This window comes from Chelonia mydas, chromosome 15 (genome assembly GCF_015237465.2).
Source record: "Chelonia mydas isolate rCheMyd1 chromosome 15, rCheMyd1.pri.v2, whole genome shotgun sequence".
NCBI lineage: Eukaryota > Metazoa > Chordata > Testudines > Cheloniidae > Chelonia > Chelonia mydas.
The window spans coordinates 900711-913469 of record NC_057856.1 but is presented as its reverse complement, the minus strand read 5'-3'; the positions used below and the strand labels follow the sequence as shown (position 1 = coordinate 913469).

At 49.5% G+C, this 12759-nt stretch overlaps 1 protein-coding gene across 1 annotated transcript in view; it reads right to left on the bottom strand.

Annotated features, from left to right (window-relative positions):
- The window catches only part of LOC102938571 (acyl-CoA dehydrogenase family member 11), a 48329-nt gene that overhangs the window by 369 nt on the left and 35201 nt on the right, over positions 1-12759 (bottom strand). The window lies entirely within an intron of this gene.

Sequence of the window (12759 nt, the reverse complement as noted above, 5' to 3'; positions counted from 1 at the left end):
CTTCCCAACAGCACCCTCTAGTTCTGCACTCTAGTGTTCACTAACACACAAATAAGCTAAACAACTGTGCTCAAAATAAGCTAACGCTGAGACGTTTCCCCACCGGCCTCCTGTGGCCCTTTCGTCCTCCAAGTTTAGGAGTTAGGATCCACAAGCAGAAAACTCCTAAAGTTGAAGCCAATGCTGATAGGCCAACCACAAAGGTGAATTAATGCCTTGGGGCCCAATCCTGCAGATCTCTAAGGAATGAGTGGGTCAAATGTCAAGATTCTTGCGCAGAAAGGCACTTGAAGATCTGAAATCTGACCAGAAAGACTGATGACCTTTCGGATGGAAAAATCAAAAGTCAAATTTGGGATTTCCTCTTCCGTCCTCAGCAGGCCATAATGAACAAGTGACCAGATTTCAAGATACTAGCTCTACGAGCACACGGAAATGAACTGTACCCCATTTCACGCATAAATCAAGGATGATAAATCTATGAAGCTGGAAAATATGGAGTCACTCCCTCTCCCCACCTTCAGATCCTAACTTAATATAAAGATGCGGATGACTTAAAGTTTCATCATATGGTGTGACCTTGCCACAAGTCTCACGCCCGGGCGCCCGCCACAGCCCCGAGAAACAGGCCAACGAGCCTGGGAACGCGTTCACGCTGAGGGTGGGTTTTTGGTTCAGTACGTTGGTGGTGGTGCTGGTATTTCCCCTCCTCGTCTCTCTAATTGTGTGCACTTTGCGTTATTATCTGCAGACTATCACATCACATACTGTTCTCCCTAGTCCCCAGCTCTGAGAACTTCACCTGGCTTCCCCAGCTCTGGGAGTGTCACAAAGAGGCGGGTTCAAATCAGTGGTTTGACAGACAGGCAAGAAGAGCCAGCATAAATGTTGCCCACATGCACCCTTATTGGTGCTTCTCTCTCCTCCCTCTCCCTGACCTTTCCTCCACTCGGCAGCCAGTAGCTGCTGGAACCTCAACCCCAGAGGGAGGGGAAACAAGAAGAGTTCCTTAAGTTGCTTCCTGAGCTACTGAAGGGCTCCTGCGATTAAACGCAGACACAGTCCTGGACTGAGGACTGAACCCAGGGCAGTTCTGAACGCCAGCAATTGGACTAACCCCCTGTCATGTTCTGCAGGGTCAGGCGTGTCAGTCATTTATCTACGTGGAGCCCTGGCACCAATCACAAGCGGTGGAAGCTGGGCTGCCTCCTGCCTCGGTGCCCAAAGCTGAGCTGTAGAGGAGCCAAGATGTCAGTGGGTCACAGTCAGAAAGTTGAGACCTGGGACAAATGCACCTCGCAAGAGCTGAAGGTGCCGTTTGCCAGGACTGAAATTGGGACCTTTTTCCAAGAGCAGCCCAGGATTGGAATCATAGAATAATAGAATAACAGAGTTGGAAGGGACCTCTGGAGGCCATCTAGTCCAACCCCCTGCCCAGAACAGGACCAATCCCAGCTAAATCATCCCAGCCAGGGCTTTGTCAAGCCTGACCTTAAAAACTTCTAAGGAAGGGGATCCCACCACCTCCCTAGGTAACGCATTCCAGTGTTTCACCACCCTCCTAGTGAAAAAGTTTTTCTTAATATCCAACCTAAACCTCCCCCACTGCAACTTGAGACCATTACTCCTTGTCCTGTCATCTGCTATCACTGAGAATAGTCTAGATCCATCCTCTTTGGATCCACCTTTCAGGTAGTTAAAAGCAGCTATCAAATCCCCCCTCATTCTTCTCTTCTGTAGACTAAACAATCCCAGCTCCCTCAGCCTCTCCTCATAAGTCATGTGTTCCAGACCCCTAATCATTTTTGTTGCCCTTCACTGGACTCTCTCCAATTTTTCCACATCCTTCTTGCAGTGTGGGGCCCAAAACTGGACACAGTACTCCAGATGAGGCCTCACCAATGTCGAATAGAGGGGAACGATCACGTCCCTCGATCTGCTGGTAATGCCCCTACTTATACATCCCAAAATGCCATTGGCCTTCTTGGCAACAAGGGCACACTGTTGACTCATATCCAGCTTCTCGTCCTCTGTAACCCCTAGGTCCTTCTCTGTAGAACTGCTGCCGAGCCTTTCGGTCCCTAGTCTGTAGCGGTGCATTGGATTCTTCCATCCTAAGTGCAGGACTCTGCACTTGTCCTTGTTGAACCTCATCAGATTTCTTTTGGCTCAATCCTCCAATTTGTCTAGGTCCCTCTGTATCCTGTCCCTACCCTCCAGCATATCTACCACTCCTCCCAGTTTAGTGTCATCCGCAAACTTGCTGAGGGTGCAATCCACACCATCCTCCAGATCATTAATGAAGATATTGAACAAAACTGGCCCCAGGAACGACCCTTGGGGCACTCTGCTAGATACCGGCTGCCAACTAGACATGGAGCCATTGATCACTACCCGTTGAGCCCGACAATCCAGCCAACTTTCTACCCACCTTGTAGTGCATCCATCCAGCCCATACTTCTTTAACTTGCTGACAAGAATACTGTGGGAGACCATGTCAAAAGCTTTGCTAAAGTCGAGGAATAACACATCCACTGCTTTCCCTTCATCCACAGAACCAGTTATCTCATCATTGAAGGCAGTTAGATTAGTCAGGCATGACTTTCCCTTGGTGAATCCATGCTGACTGTTCCTGATCACTTTCCCCTCGTCTAAGTGCTTCAGAATTGATTCCTTGAGGACATGCTCCATGATTTTTCCATGGACTGAGGTGAGGCTCACCAGCCTGTAGTTCCCAGGATCATCCTTCTTCCTATTTTTAAAGATGGGCACTACATTAGCTTTTTTCCAATCTTCTGGGACTTCCCCTGATCGCCATGATTTTCCAAAGATAATGGCCAATGGCTCTGCAATCACTTCCTCCAACTCCTTTAGCACTCTCGGATGCAACGCATCTGGCCCCATGGACTTATGCACGTCCGGTTTTTCTAAATGCAGTACATAGACCAGGGGTGGGTAAACTACGGCCCAGGGGCTGCATCTCACCCTCCAGACATTTTAATCCAGACCTCGAGCTCCCACTGGGGAGCAGGGTCAGGAGCTTGCCCCACTCTGCGCAGCTCCAGGAAGCAGCAGCATGTGCCCCCTCCAGCTCCTATGCATAGGGGCAGCCACGGGGCTCCGCACATACCCCTGCCCCAAGTGCTCCCCCCGCAGCGCACATTGGCCCGGAAGCACAGCCAATGGAAGCTGCAGGGCAGTGCCTGCGGTCAGGGCAGCACACAGAGCTGCCTGGTTATGCCTCCACATAAAAGCTGGAGGAGGGATATACCGCTGCTTCTGGGAGCTGCTTGAGGAAAGCGCCAGTCGGAGCCTGCACCCCTGATTCCCTAACCCCATGTTCCAGCCCTGATCCCCTTCCTGCCCTCCGAACTCCTCAGTCCCAGCCCGGAGCACCCTCCTGCACCCCAACCCTTCATCCCCAGCCCTACCCCACAGCCCACACCCCCAAATGGAGTTCTCATACACCCCCCCTGCCCCAGTCTGGAGCCCCCTCACGCATCCTGAACTCCTCATTTCTGGCCCCACCCCCCAGCCAAAGCCCTCAGCTGCCCCCCTGCACCCCAACCCCCAATTTCATGAGCATTCATGGCCCGCCATACAATTTTCTTACCGAGATGTGGCCCTCAGGCCAAAAAATTTGCCCACCCCTGAGCTAGAAGATGCTTTCCTTCAGCGTTACTTGAAAACACACCTGCCACCCCAGATTTGACCTGTGTGTGTATGGGTTGTGTGCGCAGTACAACCCCCTGTTGCTGAGATTGTGGACACCTTTTCAGGTTATCAGTATCGTCGCAGAGTATAGGTGCTGGAATTAGCAGTGCTGGGGGTGCTGCTCCACCCACTGGCTTGAAATGGTTTCCATTATATTCAGGGTTTACAGTTTGGTTCAATGGCTCTCAACCCCCGACTATACAAATTTCTCCGGCTCTCCTGCTGCAGAGTGAAAACCCTGTATATCACTGAACCCAAGGCTCCTTTATTGCTGAACCATATATCAAGCACAGGTGCATTACTGGTGCTTCCTGACTATGCATTCATTTGTCTTGAAGTTGTGATGGAAAATGGTGATGGGACATGAGCATGTTCCAGCAAAAGTGAAAGGGGTTTAACAAAAAGAACAGTAATACTTGTGGCACCTTAGAAACTAACAAATTTATTTGAGCATAAGCTTTCGTGAGCTACTGCCCACTTCATCAGATGCATAGAATGGAACATATAGTAAGAAGATATATATACACACAGAGAACATGAAAAGGTGGAAGTTGCCATACCAACTCTAAGAGGCTAATTAATTAAGATGAGCTATTATCAGCAGGATAATCTTGTAGTGATAATCAAGATGGCCCATTTCAGACAGTTGACAAGAAGGTGTGAGGATACTTAACATGGGGAAATAGATTGAAATAGATTCAATTTGTGTAATGACCCAGCCACTCTCAGTCTCCATTCAAGCCCAAATTAATGGTATCTAGTTTGCAAATTAATTCCAGTTCAGCGGTTTCTCGTTGGGGTCTGTTTTTGAAGCTTTTCTGTTGCAAAATTGCCACTTTTAAGTCTGTTACTGAGTGACCAGAGAGGCTTGAAGTGTTCTCCTACTGGTTTTTGAATGTTATGATTCCTGATGCCAGATTTGTATCCATTTATTCTTTGATGTAGAGACTGTCTGGTTTGGCCAATGTACATGGCAGAGGGGCATTGCTGGCACATGATGGCATATATCACACTGGTAGATGTGCAGATGAACGAGACTCTGATGGCGTGGGTGATGTGATTAGGTCCTATGATGGTGTCACTTGAATAGATATGTGGACAGAGTTGGCATCGGGCTTTCTTGCAAGGATAGGTTCCTGGGTTAGTGTTTTTGTTGTGTGGTGTGTGGTTGCTGGTGAGTATTTGCTTCAGGTTGGAGGGCTGTCTGTAAGCGAGGACTGGTCTGTCTCCCAAGATCTGTGAGAGTGTTGGGTCGTCCTTCAGGATAGGTTGTAGATCCTTGATGATGCGTTGGAGAGGTTTTAGTTGGGGGCTGAAGGTGACGGCTAGTGGCGTTCTGTTATTTTCTTTATTGAGCCTGTCCTGTAGTAGGTGACTTCTTGGTACTCTTCTGGCTCTGTCAATCTGTTTTTCACTTCAGCAGATGGGTATTGTAGTTTTAAGAATGCGTGATAGAGATCTTGTAGGTGTTTGTCTCTGTCTGAGGGGTTGGAGCAAATGCGGTGGTATCATAGAGCTTGGCTGTAGACAATGGATCATGTGGTGTGTCCTGGATGGAAGCTGCAGGAATGTAGGTAAGGATAGCGGTCAGTAGGTTTCCGGTATAGGGTGGTGTTTATGTGACCAGGAAATGGACCGCTTGTGTGGATTGGTCCAGGCTGAGGTTGATGGTGGGATGGAAATTGTTGAAATCATGGTGGAATTCCTCAAGGGCTTCTTTTCCATGGGTCTAGATGATGAAGATGTCATCAATGTAGTGTAAGTAGAGTAGGGGCGTTAGGGGACGAGAGCTGAGGAAGCGTTGTTCTAAGTCAGCCATAAAAATGTTGGCATATTGTAGGGCTATGCGGGTACCCATAGCAGTACCTTGAGTCTTGTGTGTAGGTTAGTGTAAGACATGACTCCTATGTTCTGTTAGGCTATCAATGCCTTCACTGCATGCCAAGCATGGAGTAAACAATCAGGGGCTAAATTAACCCATGGTAGCCTAACCTGCAACAGGGTGACCACATTGCTGTGTTGTCATGCCCCCCAACAGCACTGGCCCTGCATCTGGCTATGACAAACAATGCAGCTATCTGGGCATCTATCCCCGGTCCACAGCACCACATCTCTCTGTGCGCTCTGTGACAAAGCTCTGTCCTTGCCTCCGTGGGTCCCGCATTTCCTGGCGGATTTCGCTAGCCTCAGAGGCTCACCGTGACCCTGCACGTAACCCTTCTCTCTCTAGAGACAAGGGTCACAGTCCACTGAGCCATTTTCATCATAAGCCAGCAAGGGAGGTGAGGAGACATTATCCTTCCTTGCACAGTCTCTGTTGTCTCCCAGTCTCAGTGATTAATTGGGGGCAAAGGTGGGGGTGCGGGGAGCCCGGGCCCACTCTCTACTCCAGGCTCCAGCCCAAAGACCCTAGTAGTATCAACTATGGTAGCTGACCTTTTAGAAACATGACATGTACAATTCCCTGGGCTACTTCCCCCACAGCAGCCCTCACTTCCTCAAGCTCCACTTCACCCTTTCCTCAGGGCCTCCTTCCTTGTGCCTGATATGGTGTGTACTGCTCAGTCTCTCCAACAGCGCAACTTCCTCCCACAGCTCCTGACATGCACACCCACCTGACCGACTGGGAGGCTTTTAACTAGTTTCAGCCAGCCCCTGATTGGCTTCAGGTGTCCCAATCAACCTAGCCTTCTCCCTGCTTTCTGGAAAGTTCTTAATTGGCCCCAGGTGTCTTAATTGACCTGGAGCAGCTGCCATTTCACTTATCCTGGTACCAGGGATTTGTTTAGCCTGGAGCTAATATATCTATCTCCCACTACTTTTCTATAGCCTTCTGGCCTTGCCCTGTCACAGCTCACATTTGCAGGGTGTTGTGGGACAACTTGTCTGCCTGCTCTGGTAGCTGCAGGCTGTTGCACAGGCATGGTAGTGGACATTGTTGTGCTGTATCAAACACCAGAGTTGTGCGAAGCTGAAGAAACGACAAGCAGGGCACTGAGCAGAGGAGACGAGGTAGTGAAGCAAAGGCAGATGGAGTTCTGGTCACGGGACTTATGGGAAGGGATTGGAGGACCATCATGTCTTGATTGTTATGACTGTGTTGTCACTGTGGTTACCTCAGGGTAGTAATACAAGTAGATAATACTTAGTTCTGCCATGAGTGCAGAGGACAGGACTAGGTGACCTATCGAGGTCCCTTCCAGTCCTATGATTGCTGCTGTATGGCTCAGGGAGCGGTGGCTACCTCACTGTGTAGGACTGACAGAGGAGTGCATATGTGTGAACACAGAGAATGTTAAGGGGAAAATCCACAGCTGGGCCTGAGTTAAGTCTGCATTGAAGTGAAAATTTCCAGGAGAATAGAGAATGCACTGAGATGCCTGCAAACTCTGCTAAGACATTCTGTTTCTCTTGCTCTTAATTTAACTACACTTTGCGAGCAGGGCATTTAAAGAAGTTCCCCTCAGGAAGAAGAATGTATCCATTTCAGTCTGCCACTGGAATGAAAGATCAGGAGTTCTTGTGTCTGCCCTCCTGCAATATCAGTCACTAGGCTTTGTGTTGGCCCTTGGACAATAAGGCCAGAGCTTGGCATTGTATGGGGTCACTGCAGAGGGGGGCTGAATTTGCAGACCCTGTGCAGGATAATTGATGTTCTCTTTGTGCCATGGAGCTCAGCTCTGTAGGAAACCCCAGTGGAGTCTGGGGATGGGACAGAGAAGGAATGGGGGTGTGGCTTATTCCATCCGCTGTACTCCCCTCTGAATGGGGGCATGCACTGGCTCCACAGGCTACTGCAGGTTTTCAGCTTTGGGTGCCAGATCCTTCCATTGTTATCCATGCTGAGTAGCACCTGACTCTGTGACTTGTTCCAAGTCATCCTACTGCTTCTAAAGCTAGGTATTACTCAGGGTGAAAAGGGTGCAGAATCTGGCCCTCAGTGATTGAACTGAAGCTCTTTCTGTCACTGTTAGGTCTCTTCTTTCGCTCAACCCTGCCATAAAACCATAGTCCTATGTCTGTAACACTGCAATGGCTGCTTTGGGGACCTGCTTTTTTAACAGCTGTGCCTGTTGCTAAAGAGAAGGATGAGGTGTCACAATGACAGCATTGCAACCTTGCTGCCAGATCAGCTGAACGAACAGGGCCTGAGACGGAGGATGCCCTGGTTAAACATGAAGACCTTCTTAACTGGCACCTGTGGCAAGAATAGTTTCCAGCCCCCTGAAGAGCGGATGGACCCATGCGTTCATTCTGATGCGTGTCCCCTGGTGTGAGAGCTCTTCTTTGAAGAGAGAAAGTGGCTGGGACAGTGTCCAGCAAATCGTTGCAGGATATTTCATACAGTTACATATTTGGCCACAGAGGGGCAGTGTTGTCCCACCACTGAAAGGGAAGATCCAAGCCTCAAGACCCCTTACGTAACGCATCGCAACAGGGGTCTGGTGATTGCTGCATGAGACAGGAAATTGTACAGGAGTGTGTGAAGCTCTGCGTGTCCCATCCAAGCAAATACCACACTGGAGCCTGACTCCCCATGCAGCTGTGTTCAGAGGTGATTAACAAAGATGCGTCTCTTAGGGTGGTGGTGGAAGATCTGTTGATTCCATGTACTCTAAGGCAACGTTTCTCAAATGCGGATGGGAGTTGGGTGGCAGGCTCCAGCTGCAGGGCTTCAGCCTCTGGCCCCGGGTTCCAGTTGTGTGGCATCAGGTGCTGGCTCCCGGCTCCAGTCCCGAGCTCCGTCTGCGCAATGGCAGGCGCTGTCCACAGGCGCCGACCCCCAGCCCAGCTGCACAGGAGCAGGCTCCAAGCATGGGCCTTTGGGCGCCAACCCCTGGCTCTGGCTGCAGGGCAGCAGGTACTGACCCCTGGCTGCAGAGCTTCAGTCGGCCTCTGGCCCCCAGTTGCGGCCGTTCGGTGGTGAGCGCTGGCCCCGGTCTCCAGCCACTCCTGCCTAGCCTCTGGTGCTGATCCCCTGCCCCACTGCACAGCAGCCGGCACCGACCCACAGCTCTGTTCCCAGGCTCTGGCCACGTGGTGCCGACCCTGGCCCTGGCCATGCAGCAGTGAGCGCTGACTCCTGGCTCCAGCCACGCGTACCTGGGCTCCGGCACACAGCTCTGGGCTCTGGCCGTGTGGCGGCAGGCACTAGCCCTGGGTGCTGACCCCCAGCTTCGTCTGCCTGGCCGCAGGCTCCGATCCCTGGCTTCAGCCACGCAGTTCCCGTCCCCAGCTCCGGGTTCTGGCTGTGCGGCGGCAGGCACTAGCACTGGGTGCTGACCCACAGCTTCGTCTGCCTGGCTGCAGGCTCTGATCCCTGGCTCCAGCCACGCAGTTCCCGTCCCCAGCTCCGGGTTCTGGCCGCGGGCACTGAGCCCTGGCCCTGGCTGCATGGCAGCAGACACCAGGCCCTGGCTCTGGCCACGCAACAGTCAGGCTCACCACCCACCCCCATCGCCCCTGGCCCCTGCTGCCTCCCACAGCCATGTATCCATCCCCCCCTCCCAGGACCTCGCTGCTTTCCTGGCCGTGCATCCATCCCACCATTGCCCCAGGCCCCCGCTGCCTCCCCCTTCAGCTCCCCCAGCCGGGGCTTAATGGGTCTTGGGGCATACTGAGAAAAGTGATTTAACAAACAAGCAAGTCTCACTTTTCACAGCAGATTTACTAGCTATCTGTGAAAAGTGATACTTGCATGTTTGTTAATATCACTTATCAGGTTTCATAGCCTCCCAGGTAGCCACTCAGTGTGCTGTGATATTAACAAAGATACAAATATCATTTTCCACAGCAAGCCCCAGGACCCACGAAGCCCTGGATGGGGTGGGGGTGGGGTGAAGGGCGAGGCAGAATTATTTTTGTTATTGAGTCTGCCAAAAAACCCTACAAATATACATTACAATGATTGGGATGTGAATCTGTGCATATTTAATTGTTTTTTCTAAAATTAATTATTTTAGGAAAATATTAGTGCGGCCACCAGTGAGAGTTGGTGGCTGCACTTTGAGGCCACCAATAAATTTGTTGTGAGAACCCCTGGTGTCATCAATATAAAGGGAATATAAAGGGAAGGGCAAACACCTTTAAAATCCCTCCTGGCCAGGGGAAAAACCCTTTCACCTGTAAAGGGTTAAGAAGCTAGGATAACCTCGCTGGCACCTGACCAAAATGACCAATGAGGAGACAAGATACTTTCAAAAGCTGGAGGGGGAGAGAAACAAACTTGGTTTTTGGAACATACGGACAATGTACGATACAGGGAAGCTAGCTCATGTCACAGCAGAGAAGAGATGCTATAGCTTACACATCCTGGGTGTCAGAGAGAGCAGATGGATGGGATCAGGAAGATTAACAACAGCCTTGGGAGAAACTTTGCTGTTTTCTGGATGGCATGATGGGCAACACCATGAGGGTGTTGCCATTCTTTTGAAGAAGGGAGTGGAGCATTCTCTGCTTGAATGGAAATCCATCAGCAGCAGACTTATGAGAGCCAGACTGAAAGGGAAACATAATAATGTCACCCTGATTCAGTGCTATGCTCTGACAAATGACAGCGATGAAGAAAAGAGGACAAATTCTAGCTTACACTACAGGCGGAGTTAGAGAGAGTACCACGCCACGACCTATCGTTATGGGATATCTGAATGCCAAGGTCGGTAAGGACAACTGCTCGGCAGCAGTTCTGCAGAAAGGACCTAGGGGTTACAGTGGACGAGAAGCTGGATATGAGTCAACAGTGTGCCCTTGTTGCCAAGAAGGCCAATGGCATTTTGGGATGTATATGTAGGGGCATTGCCAGCAGATCGAGGGACGTGATCGTTCCCCTCTATTCGACATTGGTGAGGCCTCATCTGGAGTACTGTGTCCAGTTTTGGGCCCCACACTACAAGAAGGATGTGGAAAAATTGGAAAACGTCCAGCGGAGGGCAACAAAAATGATTAGGGGGACTGGAACACATGACTTATGAGGAGAGGCTGAGGGAACTGGGATTGTTGAGTCTGCGGAAGAGAAGAATGAGGGGGGATTTGATAGCTGCTTTCAACTACCTGAAAGGGGGTTCCAAAGAGGATGGATCTAGACTGTTCTCAGTGGTAGCTGATGACAGGACAAAGAGTAATGGTCTCAAGTTGCAGTGGGGGAGGTTTAGGTTGGATATTAGGAAAAACTTTTTCACTAGGAGGCTGGTGAAGCACTGGAATGGGTTCCCTAGGGAGGTGGTGGAATCTCCTTCCTTAGATATTTTTAAGGTCAGGCTTGACAAAGCCCTGGCTGGGATGATTTAGTTGGGGATTGGTCCTGCTTTGAGCAGGGGGTTGGACTAGATGACCTCCTGAGGTCCCTTTCAACCCTGATATTCTATGATTCTATGAACACAAACAATGACAGAGCAATGGAAAGACAAGGGTGTGGCACCATGAATGAAAACGGAGAAAGGCTTGTTGATTTCTATAATATGAATGACCTAGTCATTGGCGGAACTCTATTTCAGCATCGTGAAATTCACAAGCTGACATGGTGTTCTCCAAATGGCAGAGATAAGAACCAGATTGACCATATCATGATCAATGACAAATGACGACGCTCACTGACAGATGTGAAAGTGAGAAGGGGGGCAGATGTTGACAGTGACCACCACCTTGTGACAGCCTCCATCAAGCTAAAACTGAGAAGTGTGGGTCCACCAAACAAGGGCCATAGGCGTTATGATATTGACAAGTTAAAGTCCCTTGAAATACAGAAAGCCTTCATTCTGCAGTTAAAGAACAGGTTTCAAGCACTTGCAGACCTTGATGAAGAGGAGGGGAATGCAGATGAGAACAGCAAGAAGTGGGACAAAGTAACAGCAATTTATAAACAGAGCAGGGAAGCCTGTCTAGGCTACAGGCAGAAGAGAAGGAAAGAGTGGATTACTCCCAGCACATGGAATGCCATAGAAACCAGATGAGCCCTGAAGACAAAAGTTTTAGACACAAAATCCCAGAAGCTAAAGGACAAATACCACGAGCAGTATAGCAAGGCACACCGACATTATATTGATAATTTGGTAATACAAGCAGAGGATGCAGCTGCTTGTGGTGAACAAGGAACCGTCTACAAAATGACGCGACTTATCAGTGGTAAATGGCAGACATCAACAAACACTCTCATCAGGAACAAACAAGGACACCTACTAACTACCGAAAAAGAACAGGAAATGCACTGGACAGAGTATTTAAAAGAATTGCTGAACAGGGAGCCACCTAAAGAGGAAGCAAACATCCAGGAGGCAGAAGAAGATCTTGATCTCAACACAAACACCCCAACAAAGGAAGAGATCATTCAAGCCATCAAATCCTTAAAAAATGGGAAAGCTCCTGGCAAGGATAACTTGAATGCAGAATTGTTCAAGGTAAATCATAAATTAGTAGCATCTATCCTGGCCCCTCTATTTACATCAGTCTGGGAAAGGGAAAAAGTGCCAGATGAGTGGACCAATGGGGTTATAATGAAGATACCAAAGAAAGAAACTCTCAGTGATTGTAATAGCTGGTGTGGTATCACACTTTTATCTGTGCCAAGCAAAGTACTGTGTAAGATCATAGTCCAGTGTATATCAGAGGCAGTTGATAGCGTTCCCAGAAAAGAGCAAGTTGGTTTTCGGAAAGGGCGTGGATGCACAGACCAGATCTTCACTCTACGAAACATAATAGAACTTTGCTTAGAATGGCAACGGCAACTCTACATAAATTTCATAGACGTTGAGAAGGCTGTTGACAGCATTCACAGGACCAGCCTATGGCGCATTCTGCGGGCATATGGAATCCCTCTCCATATCATCAACGTCATCAAAAGCTTCTATTTCAATTTTACATGTAGTGTTGATCACAGTGAGCTCAGTTTTGAAGTCAAAACAGGAGTATGTCAGGGGTGTGTCATGTCTGCAATCGTCTTCAACATTGCCATTGACTGGGTAATGCGGTGTACAACAGAAGACATGCCAAGAGGCATTAAATGGACACTCTTCTTGTCCCTTGAAGACCTGGACTTTGCAGATGATCTCA